The 13,768-nt window shown below is 44.4% G+C and overlaps 1 long non-coding RNA gene and 1 pseudogene across 1 annotated transcript in view; both read right to left on the bottom strand.

Moving 5' to 3' along the window:
* Positions 1–925: 925 nt before the first annotated feature.
* Positions 926–4,026, bottom strand: LOC145505202 (chitotriosidase-1-like; annotated as a pseudogene).
* A 635-nt stretch (positions 4,027–4,661) lies between these two features.
* LOC145505201 (uncharacterized) overlaps positions 4,662–13,768 on the bottom strand; it is a 47,546-nt gene continuing 38,439 nt past the window's right edge. The window contains exons 3-5 of the long non-coding RNA XR_014052913.1: positions 12,038–12,158; positions 6,836–6,910; positions 4,662–6,455 (exon numbers count right to left, since the gene is read on the bottom strand). This is a non-coding gene — a long non-coding RNA (uncharacterized LOC145505201). The remainder of the gene's footprint in view (positions 6,456–6,835; positions 6,911–12,037; positions 12,159–13,768) is intronic.

The raw sequence follows: 13,768 nt of genomic DNA, 5'->3' as shown, positions 1-13,768 counted from the left end.
TACAATATGTCTTCAGTTTAAATACCTGTAAAACGAGTGTAATAATTGACCCACACTCATCTGGCAACTAGGAATTCCCCAGTGGCTCAGCAGTAAAAAATCTGCCTGCAAAGCAGGAGACTCAGGAGACAAGGTTATGATCCCTGATTGGGAAGATCCTCTGAGGGAGGAAATAACAATCCACTCCGTATTCTTGCCTGAAAAAGTCCTATAAACAAGAAGCCTGGCGGGCTACAATCCAAAGGGTACAAAGAGTCAGACATGACTGAGCATAAACACCTGGCAAAAGAGCTTAGTAGCAGGGGGCCTGGATTCTCATTCTAAAGCAGTGTGACCGCGAGCAGAGCTTTTAAGGCAGGGAAAAGCTCTTTTCTGCTGCCATCTAGTGTGCGTCTTGAGAATAACACTTGAGTGGAGGTTACCAGGAAAAGTTCTCTCCAGAGGCTTCTGAGCCAGTGAATAACCGGTCAGATCCAGGGCCAAGCCCCAGATGTGGTCATTTGTACCCTGGAAGCTGCCCACTGGAATGTAGAGTCTTCAAGGAGAGACCTAGAGCAGAACCTGACATACCCTGAATGGACCACCTTCTCACTGGGCTCTGACCTAGGCATACCTTATGTCACCTCCCCCTCTTGGTTCTCAGGGTAGGTTTTGAACTAACAGAGTGCTCAGATAGCCTCTGTAAATAATCACATCTGAGAACAGTGAGGTGCAAACCAAAGATTTATTTGTCAAGTAAAATAAGGCAGCCCAGGAAGAGCAGAACGAAGCTGCTGACAAGAGGCTGCCCAAGGCTGAGAACAGAAAGCTTGGATAAGGAAAGATGCAAGAAGCCTGGCTGTAGCCACCAGGGAGCGCTAGGGAGGTGGGTTGTGGAATGGTCCTGGGCCCTTACAGGTGCTGGGGCTGAAGGGGCCTTGGAGACTCAACTCCAGGTGCAGAGTTTGCAAGAGGAGCTGAACACCAGGCTCCTCGGGCTGCTTTGCTGAAACAACCACCCCCCTGTACAACTGTAGTAACTGGACTGGTCCAGAGGGTTGGGGTGAAGCCCATCAGCTTTGCCCTGGCATGAGGCGTCTTGTCCAAGGCTGGAACCGTGCTCAGGTTCAGAGGGCTGGCCTGGTGCAGGAACATCAGGTTCTGGGGGGCCTAAAGGCATATATGGAAGACCTGGGGAAGCAGCAATGATTCAACCAAGACTCCTCCAAAAGATCCCAAACCCATAGGCCAACACACAGGCAGCATAGTCAGAAGACCACAGTCAGGCAGCAGCTCAACACACCACATCCTAAATGCAGGACATAGTCAGACACTCCAAGCAGAGAACAGCCACTCCTACAGCTGGAGCACAGCTCAACAGGAAACATCAGGGGTGCAAGTGTCACAAGTAGTCAATGGCCATCACATGCAAACCCAACCAAGTAATGGTGAGCAACAGTGGGGGCCACACTGAAGGCTGAGTGCAGGCTTCCTCCTTGAGAAGAGAGGTTGAGGGCCCTCTGCAGGGAAGCGCTGGTTACCAACACCCTCAGCCAGCACTGGTACAATCATAAGGAGGAAGAAGAAAGTGTGAAAAGAGAATGGTTTCAACAGCTTCCTCAGCTCCTGGGGGAAGAATTTGGGAAATCACAGTACTGGGGCAGTTATTTCCTCAGAAGAAGCCCATACCTGAGATTCAGGGAGTGGGGGTTCCTACTTTACCCAGAATTTTGCCTCTGATCCCTAGCCCCTTACTCACTCAACTCCAACCACAATGTCTTGATGAGGGGATACCAGCTCTGGTTACAGAAGAAACCAGCAAAATCATCCATGTCCAGTGTCCAAACCATGGCCCCTGCAGTGCTTCCTGCTTCAGAGAGCTGAGCTGTGTGAGGGTGAGATGGGGGTGGAGGAGCCCAGAGCCAGCTTCCTCATCTGGGCAGGGTTCTCTTCTCCACACCCTCACAGGACCACGAGTCCTGATTCCTGCTAGGAATGATTCATTCTGGAATCTTCCTGTGCTAATATAAGCATAGTGGGGGTGGGCATGCGGGTAGGGGTGTGAGGAGTACATGGGTTTGTGGCCTTCCTTAGACTGGAAGCCTTAACATCTCAGCCTTTTCTGCTTGGGGTACTGTCTGCTGGTTGTGAGGAGTTCAGTTACCATAGGGAATGACTAAGCTTCCCCAAAGACCTGAATCCATTTCATCTTCACGAATTTTTCCATCCTGAGGACCTTCTTTCCTCCACCAGTTCTCTGAGGCTTCTTTAGGGGACGGCTGTGTGTCCCCTCCAAATAGGCTTTCCTGGCCCCAGCCCTGTCAGAGGGCCAAGGCTTACCTCTAGTGTGGTGCTGGGGTTAGAAGGTAGGGGTGGTCTGGCCCCAGTCTCCCTCCCTTTTGACACCAGTCCCCACTCAGGGCTCCAACTTGCTCTCAGAGGCTGTCTTCCCCTTTCCCCTCCACCATGTCCTTCTGCGCTTTCCTCCCCAGAAGGCCCAGCTTCCCTGCTTTCAGACTTCCACAAAAGCTCTTCCACCACAATCCATCCTCTCATTTTCCCCAGCTAGGATCATGCTGCCTACTCAATTCCTCCAAGGCATATTGTCTATACCTCCGGAAGAACCTGCCACTGTCTGCCCTTCATAACTGACACGAGATAGGCAGATGAGCAAATGCAGGTCCCTCTACAGGAGCCGACGACCTCACTGGGGAGAAAGACGTGGAGACAAGTAAATGCACTCAAGTTTTGAGCCACCAACTTTGGGCAGCAGTGGAGAGGGTGTCATGTAAGTAAATCAAACAGTCTATAATTTGGACATTCACCAAATATTGTCAATGGGTTGAATAAAATGACATGCCTTAAGGAGTTTCAAAAGGGAGGGGTTATATGTATACCTATGGCTGATTCATGTTGAGCTTTGACAGAAAACACCAAAATTCTGTAAAGCAATTACCCTTCAATAAAAAATAAATTAATTTTAAAAATGATATGCCTTACTGTATGTATTTTTCCTCTTATATGTCTGTATAATTTGCATTTAATAAAATACGAATACTTTCAAGAGTGACACTCAGTGTAGAGCAGTTTTTGTCATTGTGTCTTTTCTTCACAAGTGATAAGTGTACAAAGTGTTATCACATGGTGTTCTGTGAGATATTGGGATATTTCTTCTGAAGAGATATCTCTTCTTGAAGAAATAAAAGGATATTTCTTCTTGAAGACATTCTTAATGCTGTTTTTGTTTTTGACAGGCCTTGGGCACAGAAACACCCTCTCCCAGGAGGGCTGAGCCTCACCTTAGTTTTGAAGCTCTCCATGCCATCAAAACCCACCCACTATGCCATGAAAGGCATAGGGGACCTTCTGGTCCTTGATTCTGTGCTCAGCAACCCCCTTCCAGGAGCAGACCTGTAGGAGAAGAAGGCAGAGCTGGAAAGGTGATGAGAGGCACTGCATGCATGGTCTCCTTGTCATGAGGAGACTAGAGACTAAAAATTCATGTCTGAGAAGCCTGGAGAACCGAGGAAGTTTTAGACTGTGTGATCTAGAACTGTGGATTTAGTGAGGCACCTGGGCTTAAAGATAAAATCAAAATAACAGACATGGAATGGAATTTATCAGATCAGAATTCACTATGCCTGGCATCCTCATTCAGAAGTTACGGGAGAAGGAGCCCCTGCTCTGCACAGTACTCAGAGTGGTTGTGGGTTTTCTTACTTCATAGTAAGCTAGCAATCTTTGGTGCCCCTCCCTCTTTGGTGAAGGGGCCAGGAATTCCAGGCCCCGTGGCTTGAGCCCCCACTGTGGTGTCCAATGAGGAGGCCAGGGTAAAGGATCATCTGTAGGTGAGCATGCCAAGGATCAGCTTGCTGGGGCATGGGGGGGGTCCCTTTCTATAGCCACCATTGTGCAGCAGAGTCCTGGTGGTAGAGGAGAAGTGTCAGGGCTAATTTTCTTTGCCTTCAGACTAGTTCTGCTCATCCAAGGCTGGTGGCTCCAGAGGAGTTTCATGAACCTTTACTAGGGCTCCAACCTTGCCCCCATCTTCTTTAGATCCTGTCTTAGGTCAAGGTCAAGGCCATCAGAGTCATATTTGTGCAGAAACCTGATGGCTAAGTTGACAAAGGTCTGTCAGTTGTTGACTGTAGCTACCATGTCTGTCCTGAATATTCATTGGAAGGACTGATGCTGAAACTGAAACTCCAATACTTTGGCCACCTGATGCAAAGAACTGACTCATTTGAAAAGACTCTGATGCTGGGAAAGATTGAAGGCAGGAGGAGAAGGGGATGACAGAGGATGAGATGGTTGGATGGCATCACTGACTCAATGGACATGAGTTTGAGTAAACTCTGGGAGTTGGTGATGGACAGGGAGGCCTGGCGTGCTGCGGTCCATGGGGTCGCAAAGAGTCAGATACAACTGAGCAGCTGAACTGAACTGAACTGAACTGAACCAAGTCCTTGAACCTATGGGGTGATGAAGGGCAGTGTGGGCCTGTCTTATATGGGACAGTGGGTCATGCTCCTTCAGAGGCATGAGAGAAACTTCTCAGGATATTGGCACTTGGCTATTGTCGGAGCCAGCCGATGAGTCAGCGTAGGCACGGACGTGGGATTCTTCGGCTAAGAAAAGAAACAGACACAGAGACACAGAGAGACACAGACACAGACACAGCGGGGCGTTGAGAGGATCACTGCAACCTGCAATGCCAGTGATACCTGTTTATTCTTACACACAGAATTATATACCCTTATACCAGGAAATTCTTATACAATACTATTATTAAAAATTACCTAAGTAACATGCATCAGAAATCACCTAAAAAACATAAATCTATTAACCAAACTCCCATGATTTTCCCATGATTGTGTTTCTCAGGACTTAGGTCATAAAAAGCCATTTGTCCTGTGTCAGATGCGCTCCAGAAAGCTGCAAGGAGTTTCCCTAGTAAACAATAAGAGGTGGCGGGACAGAGAACTATGTCTGGACTCGACCCTTGAGTTAACAAAGGCGGCCCCAGCTCTCAAAGCAGAGCCTGCGTGCCAGGTTGCCCTGGAATTAACCCCTGAGTTAACAAGGCAGTTCTTCAAAGCACGTCCTGCTCGCAGGTTGCCCCCCGCAGCTCCCCCCTATTTATTTACTAAAGCACTGATTTTTGTGCTTTAGACGAGCAGCATGAATAGCTGCTTTGATGTCAAGCAGCTCTGAAATTAAATGCTTGATGCAGCATGGAATGAGACACATCAACAGCAGTAGAACGGCCAGTACAACCATAAGACCAAGAATATAATGCCAAAATGTACTCAGAGTAGGAAAATGGGAAAATAGCCCTTCTAGAAATCCATTAACAGCGGAGCCAATATCCGTGTTTGGAGAGAGCGAATCTTCAATGTTTAGAATTTCTTGATGTAACTTTATCAAATCTATAGAAAGGTTATCGTGACTCCATATTCCAGCAAGATGAGCTTTAATATGTTGCCACGATGTATCTGATTCATTATACTCTTTTTGAGTGACACATATCCAATAATAATTAGCATGACATCTCAACTTACTCCTAAACCTTAGCTCTTGCATTTGTTCTCCTAAGTATAACACAGAATCATACAGAGCATTTAAACGATCTTCTAAACGTTTATCAATATCTTCTTGTACTCCTAAAGCATTGGATGCATTTTTGGCAAGCCCATCTACAAAGGCAGCAGTATGAATAGACTGACTAAGAGCTATAGAAGCAGAAATAGTGGATGCTATTAACGTTGTCAGAGAAATTATCCCTAGTATAACTAAACCTATTCCTCTCCGAGGCCTGGAGAGTGCATTATTCAGGCGTTCCCACAATTCTACTCCTGTATCTTCATACCAGGATTCTGACACATTTACAGGGATAACAACAAAAGGAGGTTGCTTTACAATAAGCAAGCCTGACTTGTCATCAATTCCTCGAATACAATTTGACAATGTACAGTTTGAACAGGTAATATTATACATACCAAATTGTTTACGAATAACAATAGACCCCGTTATTATCATGAAAGGTAAAGGTACACAAGCACGAGGATATCTGTAAGGTTCATTCAGATGGTTTGCGCCTGTATACGACAACCTCACTGTCTTGCTTGTAGCGGCAGCAAGCTTCCACAGGTCTGTCTGGAAGATCTTACCACCGCCGAGATTCCAAATGGGAGGATGAAGCTCTCGATAGCCAGACCCTTGTGCAGTCATCAAATCAGGACCCCAGTCCCAAAGCCTTTGTGTCTCATTATAGATGGTATACGTGGTAGCAGTTTCGTTTCTACATGATGTCTAGGGCACATAGATCTGCTGTTTTCTTAGTCCAAGTCCACAAGAGGGAATGTCTTTAGGCCCTATTCCATTCTGCTGTTGGGTCTGTCCAGCCTTTTTTGTTATTGATGGGAAACGTAGTATCCATGTATTCTGAGCAGCAATCTTGGTTCTGTAGAAGGTTTCTGTAATTAAAGGACAGCTAGAAGCATTATAGTTTTTATACATACATATAGGAAGTTTTGCAGAAATCCCTGTATAATTTAGAGAAGCATTTTGTGGAATAATATGTTTATCTGAGGATCCTCCCAATGTAATAGTGTCATTAACATATACAGGAATAAATGCCATCTCCCAGGTGACTGGCTGTAACAAGAGAGGGTCAGGGACATAGGCCCAATATACCTTTCCCTGAACATCAGAAAGATTTTGCAAAAGCAATAATAATTGAATCCACACTCTAAAAGGAGAGATGTGTTGATCAGACCCTTGTTGGGCCAGCCGCAAAAGGGCTTGTACTTGCTGTGATGATGGAAGAGACGAATCATCGCTGTCCGTTATTCACCTCATCTAAGCTGTCAAGGACTGCCTCCGACGCGCGTACCAGCCTTTCCGGGAGCCAGCGCGGCGCTTCGGCATTCTGCGGGAACACACAAACATGGCCTCTCCCCCATATTAATACAGGATCAGGACCATTCCAAGATCCGTTCATAGGATCCTTCCATCGTACGAGTGGGAACTTTCGTGGTGGATCCTGCATCCAGAAGCGCTGGGCGGCAGTATTGCCTTTATTATCAAAGGTCAAAAAATTCAAAACATATAAAGCATGGCTCAATAGAGAAGGAATACTGCCCTGCACCCAATTCTCCCTTTTTAGTTTTTTCAGTTGATGTTTAAGGGTTAAGTGAGCCCGTTCAACAATTCCTTGTCCTTGAGGATTATAAGGGATGCCAGTTTTATGCAGTATAGAAAAAGTGTCACAAAAGGAACGAAATTTACGTCCAGTGTAGCCAGGACCATTGTCAGTTTTTAACACACGGGGTATTTCCATGGCAGCAAAACAGCGGAGGCAATGTTGAATACAATTTTTACTAGCCTCTCCAGAAAGTGCTGTAGCCATAAGGAAGCCAGAATAGGTATCAACAGTAACATGAAGATACTTCAGCCTTTCAAACTCAGCCACATGAGTAACATCCATTTGCCAAAGATCATTAGGACGGAGGCCACGAGGGTTGACACCAAAAGAGGGAACAACAAAGAACTGAGGACATGTTGAACAGCTTTTAACAATTTGTCGTGCCGTTTTTCTAGGAATGTGAAACTGCAAGCGTAAAGAATGACTGTTTTGATGATGTATGGCATGAGAAGCTTTGGCAGCTAAGGCTGCATCTTGAAAATAAATGTTTTTTGTCAGGGCATCTGCTATCTTATTACCCTGAGCAAGGGGTCCAGGCAGAGCCGAATGAGCTCGTATATAGCCAAAGAAACAGGGGTTGACACGCGTTTGTATAGCCTTTTGGATACGAAAAAACAAATCAAATATTGAAGTTTTAATTGAGCCAATCAGCGGGACTGTTTTTATGACAGACATGGCTCTGACTACATAATGACTATCTGAATATAAATTAAAGGCAGAAGAAACTGTATAAAGAGCTCTCAGCACCGCATACAACTCAACTTCTTGTGCTGATTCATAAGTAGTTTGAGTAAAATATGTTTGTTGACCGACAACAAGACTAGCTATTCCATTAGAAGAGCCATCGGTAAATATAGTTACAGCATTAGGAATAGGATGCTCTTTTACAATAGTAGGGAAAACAAATGGATGTTGTAAAGCAAATTGCAACAACTTATCAGCTGGGTAATGCTGAATTAGTTGTCCCGGGAAGTCAGCTAAGGCAAGCACCCAGTCATCAGAGAACTGGAAAAGCCAGTTCTGTTGTTCAGATGAAAAAGGGACACATATAAAGGAGGGATCTTTGCCTAAATACATAATAGAGTCTTTTCGACCTCTAGCAATTACCCTAGCAACCTGAACATGGTAGGAATCAAGGGCCCGCACAGGAGAAGCTGCCAAATAAATCCATTTTAATGGCTTATCCTGATATAGGACTCTTGTGGGTGAATGTTGAGTAGTAAGTATATATAATCTCCATGGCCGGGTGTAATCACAATACGCCGTGTATTGTTCAGCAAGTGCCCTTTTCACAGTTTGCAGAGCCAACTCTCCTTGTGGCGTTAGTTGCCGAGGAGACGTAGGTGATGAATCTCTTTTCAAAATATCAAACAATGGTTTCAAACTTACAGTAGGGAGGCGTAAGTAAGGGCGTATCCAATTAATGTCTCCCAGCAACTTTTGAAAATCATTTAAAGTACGTAACCCATCTCTTTGTAACTGAAGATGAGGGACAGAGAATTTTTCTTTTTCCAAACGGAAGCCCAAATAGGAGTATGGAGGAAAAGTTTGAATTTTTTCAGTAGCTATAATTAAACCTCTAGACTTTAATGCAATCTCTACTTCAGAAAAGGCTTTTAATAAATAGGCATAATCAGTATGAGCCAAAAGAATATCATCCATATAATGAAGCATGTAAATATCTGAAAACCTTTCACGCACATCGGTTAGGGCTGCATCTACAAACTTTTGGCATAATGTAGGACTATTAGCCATTCCTTGAGGCAACACCTTCCATTGATACCTCTGCATGGGTCGTGAAAAGTTAACAGAAGGAACACTAAATGCAAAACGATAACAATCCTGAGGTGCAAGGGGAATGGTATAAAAGCAGTCTTTTAAGTCAATAATAATTATATGAGCTCCCCTAGGAATAGCCATTGGAGAAGGCAACCCGGGTTGCAAAGCACCCATGATCTGCATGGCTTTGTTAACCTGACGAAGGTCTTGCAATAAGCGCCATTTTCCAGATTTCTTTTTGATAACAAAAATGGGTGAATTCCAAGGTGAATTAGAAGGTTCTATATGGCCCAAAGCCAACTGTTCCTGTACCAGTTGTTGTGCAGCCAGCATTTTTTCTATAGTTAGGGGCCACTGATCTATCCACACAGGTTCCTCAGTTTTCCAAACAATAGGATCAGCATGAGTAACAGGACAATCAGTAGTCCCCACTAAAAATATCCTAACCCTGCTCCTGGTGCGAGCTTTTGAGGCTGAATTGGCGCAATTCTTCCCTGACCATGCTTACCCAGGCCCTGGTGAGGCAAAAGACCCTGATCAAACATTTGTGAATTTATTGCAGTGCTTGGACTGTAAAGAAAGACTCCCATTTTTGACATAACATCCCTTCCCCAAAGATTAACTGGCAATCTAGGTAGTATGTAAGGACGCATCTCGCCTTGATGGCCGTCTTGATCTTGCCAATGCAGTAGCTCTGCACTCTGTTCTGGATTACTGGACTGCCCAATTCCTTGCAAAGTGGAAATAGCTATATGTTTAGGCCATCCGCTGGGCCAATGATGCTCAGCAATAACAGATACATCAGCTCCAGTATCTAAAATCTCTTTAAAATTTTTTCCATTAATTTTTAGCTCCAATTCAGGCCTGGATTCTTTAATAGCTTGGATCCAATAGGCATCTGAAGACCCAAAGGCAGCAGTGCCACGTGTCTTTTGAATCTCGCGCCCTGTGACTTTAAGAGGGAGGAGAACAAGTTGTGCAATTTTTTGTCCTGAATGAATAGTACTAATAGTACGAGGTGATTCTGCCATAATTTTAATTTCTCCATGATAATCTGAATCTATAACACCTGGAGCAACACTAAGGCCCTTTAAAGTGGTACTACTTCTCCCTAACAGTAAGCCTACTGTCTCTTCAGGCAATGGCCCAAACATTCCAGTAGCAATAGTCTGAATTCCCATTTCAGGGGTTAGTACTGTATAGGAGGAGGCACACAAGTCCAATCTGGCGCTCCCTGAGGTGGCTCTAAACAGGTCTGAGACCCGCTTTCGACTGGAGAAGTCTGCTGAATTGCCCCATAACATTGTTTTGGGGCCAGGGGCTGGCCCCTCACCCAGTTTTTCTGCAAGGGGGGTAATGGATTGCCCTGTGAATCTGTTTTTGACCTACAGTCTTTCATTCAATGTCTTTTTTTTTTACATCTAGGGCACACATTCGGGGCTATACCTCCTGTCCCCCTGTTAGTCCTCTGAGGACAGGCTGCAGCTCGATGTCCTACTTGGCCGCAGGCATAACAAACAGCATTGGACGAATTTTTCATCATCTCCTTTTTGCGCTGCTGCTGAAATAATACCTCTTTTATGTTTTTCCCTTGCAAAGCAGCTGCAATAGCAATTCCCTGCATATAAGATGGACCAATATCAGCACAAATACGAATATAATCAGACAAAGCCCCCTTCTTTTTATATGGCCGCAAGGCAGCCTGACAGGCAGAGTTAGCATTTTCATAAGCCAATTGCTTAGTTAAAATCATACCTGCTTGATCATCAGACATTATTTTTCCCACAGCTTCTAAAAGCTGGGCAACAAAATCTTGATAGGGCTCGTCAGGCCCCTGCCGTATCTTTGTAAGATCCTCTGATCTATTAGAGGGACACGGCAATTTTTTCCAAGCCTGTCGTGCAGCGTTGGAAATTTGAGAATATGCTCCTGGCTGATAATTCAGCTGTGCATTGGTAGCCTGAAATGCACCTTCCCCTACCAACATTTCATAAGTTGTGGGAATTCTTTGTCTTTGATTAATTTCAGCTATATAGTGACATTGTTCTGCAAATTTTGATTTCCACAATAAATAATCACCGCCCGAAAGACATGCACGAGCGATTTGTTTCCAGTCATTAGGAGGCAGATTTAAGGCTCCTAAATTCTCAATCATAGCCTGTGTAAAAGGTGCAGTAGCCCCATATTGTGCACAGGCAACTTTAAGTTCTTTTAACTGTTTAAAGGGAAGAGGATCATAATATCGCTGACCAGCATTTTCCAGTACTGGAAATAGGACTGGGAAACCAGAAACATTTTCTCCATCTTTATATGCCTGATGAATGGCCTGCTGTAACGAGGAAAAAACCTGAACTTGCACAGTGGCCTGAGCGGGAGGAGGATCTAACCCAGCAATAATAGAAGCAGCATAAGCGGGTGGTGCAGCAGGTACCACAATTTTTTGAGGAGGTGGTTCTTTTAAAGTAAGACGCTCCATGAGAGCACAACAGGACTGTTGCACCATTTTATTAGCAGCAGGAGGCGACTCCTCAGCTAACAGATCCCAATCATCCTGGTGATATTCAGCTGCTTGCTCATCCAAATCTTCCTCATCAGAAGGAGACAGCCCATCCTCCGTTTTTGCAAGATGGGACAAAGTAACCAATCTGTCTTGACCCTCTGGAGTAGCATAAATCGGCTCCTCATCAACCATTTGATTAATTTTAGAACCCTCTTCATGACTAAAATCAAGGCAATCACGGATTAAAGTCCACAATGAAAAAGTTTCTACTGGAACTTTGGAAGGGCCATAAAGCGAATAATGTGTTTGAATCTGCTTACCAATCTTTTTCCAAATCTCTAAACTCATAGTTCCTTCCTCAGGGAACCATGGACAGACTTCTTCAATAAACTGCAAGAATGTGCGTAATTTAGGCTTAGATACTTTGACCCCTCGGTCTCTTAACATTACATATAACATATGAACAAACACTTGACGACTATGATCTTGCCCCATTTTTTACTCTCAACTATAAACCTACCTGCCCCCGTATTTTTCTTTTTCTTTTTCTTTTACAGGATTTTTTTACTTACGCCGGCCTTTTATCTTCGGGCAGGGGCCGAGAATCTCCTAAACGTCGATGCCCCACGTTGGGCGCCACTTTGTCGGAGCCAGCCGACGAGTCAACATAGGCACGGACGTGGGATTCCTGGGCTAAGAAAAGAAACAGACACAGAGACACAGAGAGACACAGACACAGCGGGGCGTTGAGAGGATCACTGCAACCTGCAATGCCAGTGATACCTGTTTATTCTTACACACAGAATTATATACCCTTATACCAGGAAATTCTTATACAATACTATTATTAAAAATTACCTAAGTAACATGCATCAGAAATCACCTAAAAAACATAAATCTATTAACCAAACTCCCATGATTTTCCCATGATTGTGTTTCTCAGGACTTAGGTCATAAAAAGCCATTTGTCCTGTGTCAGATGCGCTCCAGAAAGCTGCAAGGAGTTTCCCTAGTAAACAATAAGAGGTGGCGGGACAGAGAACTATGTCTGGACTCGACCCTTGAGTTAACAAAGGCGGCCCCAGCTCTCAAAGCAGAGCCTGCGTGCCAGGTTGCCCTGGAATTAACCCCTGAGTTAACAAGGCAGTTCTTCAAAGCACGTCCTGCTCGCAGGTTGCCCCCCGCAGGCTATCTAAGCCAGGAAAGTGCTGGAGGCATGCTTCAGAAGCTGCTGGGTATTTGCTGGTGGGATATGGGTCAGGCTAAGGGAAAGGGACAATGTAGAAGTGTGCTCTGCCTCCAAACATTGACATTAACAGGGGCACGCTAACTCACTAGGAGCTCTGCTTCCCAAAATTTCCTCCAGAAGCCTACTGCCACATCTCTGCCCAGAGATTTGTCCTACTCTGAATCAGAGCTGGCTGTCAACCTAGCATGGAGGTTGGAAAAAAGAAGAGGAATCAGTTTCTAAGATGAAGAGGAAGAGAGCCCAGCAGGTTAGTGAGGATCTGGGTAATCTTGAGAGCCTGCTGTTTTAGTTCCTTAGCAGGGTAACATGGTCACTTTTCTTCTAACTCACATTTGTAGACTGCTTCGTGGCGATTGTTATTACTATTACTAATCCAGAGCTCCTTAAAAGTCCTAAAGTGCCCCAGGAACTACTCCACCACATCCTACTTTCTCAAGAAGTCCATGGACTTCTTGGGGGTCTTGAGTTTTTAAGGACTATTTCTATCTTTATTTTTTTAATTTATTAATTTCATTTATCTAATAGCGTCAGTTTTTATTTAAATTTATTTATTTATTTATTTATTTTTTACTTTACAATATTGTAGTGGTTTTTGCCATACATTGACATGAATCAGCCATGGGTTTACATGTGTTTCCCATCCTGAACCCCCCTCCCACCTCCCTCCCCATCCCATCCCTCTGGGTCATCCCATTGCCCCAGCCCTGAGCATTTGTCTCATGCATCGAACATGGAATGGTGTTCTGTTTCACATATGATAATATACATGCTTCAATGCTATTCTCCCAGAATGTCCAACCCTCACCTTCTCCCTCAAAGTCCATAAGACTGTTCTATGCATCTGTGTCTCTTATTCTGTCTCGCATATAGGGTTATTGTTACCATTTTTCAAATTCCATATATATGCATTAGTATACTGTATTGTTGTTTTTCTTTCTGGCTTACTTCACTCTGTATTATGGGCTCCAGTTTCATCCATCTCAATAGAACCGATTCAAATGTATCTTTTTAATGGCTGAGTAATATTCCATTGTGTATATGTACCACAGCTTCC

Source organism: Giraffa tippelskirchi, chromosome 5 (assembly GCF_054371585.1).
Source record: "Giraffa tippelskirchi isolate mGirTip1 chromosome 5, T2T-mGirTip1v1.2.pri, whole genome shotgun sequence".
Taxonomy (NCBI): Eukaryota; Metazoa; Chordata; class Mammalia; order Artiodactyla; family Giraffidae; genus Giraffa; species Giraffa tippelskirchi.
The sequence above is the reverse complement of the archived record's forward strand: the minus strand, read 5'-3'. Positions and strand labels throughout refer to the sequence as shown.